Below are 918 nucleotides of genomic sequence, written 5' to 3'. Positions count from 1 at the left end.
CGCGCCGGCCGGCGTCGCCCCTCAGCGCCACGACCGCCCCCTGCCCGGCCGGGGGAGCGCAGTCCCGACCGCTTCCCCTTCAGGTGCAGCCGGCCGCGCCGGCAGCGGCTCCCCCGGGGCGGTACCTGGGGCCGCCTCGCGGTGGCGGCGGTTGGCGGCCGTTGGCGGCAGCGGTTGGCGGCCGTTGGCGGCGGCCGTTGGCGGCGGTTGGCGGCGGCCGTTGGCGGCGCGGGGCTCTGCCTGCGCACTGACAGCTCGGGAGCCGCGGCGGCGGGCCGGGGCTGCGGAAGGGGTGCTCAGACACCCGGGGCTCCGGCACCGAATCAGTGACAGGAGGAGGGCCCGGGGGGCGGGCGGCGGAGGGAAGGGGGGCCCCGGGCTCGGCTCCCCGGTCTCACCCGGCAGCAGATCGGCGCTCCGGAGGCGCCGGTTCCCGAGGGTCCTGCGGGCGCGGGAGGCGAAGGAAGGGCCGGGAAGGAGGGGAGCGCGGCGCCGARGCGAAGCCGCGCTGAGCTCCTCGTTACCTTGGCGGGCAGGAGAAGCGCCGGGAGCCGGGCGGCGCGGCTCTGCACCGGGCGTGCAGGAAAGCGGCGTCTGCGGCGGCGGAGGGAGGCGGGGAGGAGGCCGGCGGCGGGGTCCAGCCGGGGCAGCGGGCGGTCCCGGCCGCGGGGCGGCAGCTCCGCGCCCTCCTGCCCCGGGCGAAATGACCGGCAGAGCAGCGCCGCGTCCCGGGAGTCCTCGAGCAAGTTTGTGGAGAGGAAACTGTGTTACTGGCACTAGGTGATGTAACAGGGAGAAAAAGACAAGCTTTTGGCTTGTTCAGGTCTGACCTTCCCTCCTCTGAAGATCCGCGAGTACAAAAGCTTCTCTACAGATCAGCTGTGCTGTTTGGAATAACAAAAGCCCTCTCCCTCTCTC

General features: G+C 73.8%; 1 protein-coding gene across 2 annotated transcripts in view; it reads right to left on the bottom strand.

Moving 5' to 3' along the window:
• Positions 1–561, bottom strand: part of C1QTNF4 (C1q and TNF related 4) — a 17,272-nt gene extending 16,711 nt beyond the window's left edge. Inside the window, exon 1 of one of the 2 annotated variants that reach the window (XM_085305354.1) lies at positions 525–561. The gene's annotated coding sequence lies outside the window, so the exon portion shown is untranslated. Of the gene's footprint in view, positions 1–125; positions 190–524 lie in introns of those variants that run through there. The other variant, XM_085305346.1, reaches the window with a different exon arrangement.
• Positions 562–918: the final 357 nt, after the last annotated feature.

This window comes from Rhea americana, unplaced genomic scaffold (genome assembly GCF_003343005.1).
Source record: "Rhea americana isolate MKP2758 unplaced genomic scaffold, rheAme1 scaffold_102, whole genome shotgun sequence".
Lineage (NCBI taxonomy): Eukaryota > Metazoa > Chordata > Aves > Rheiformes > Rheidae > Rhea > Rhea americana.
The sequence above is the reverse complement of the archived record's forward strand: the minus strand, read 5'-3'. Positions and strand labels throughout refer to the sequence as shown.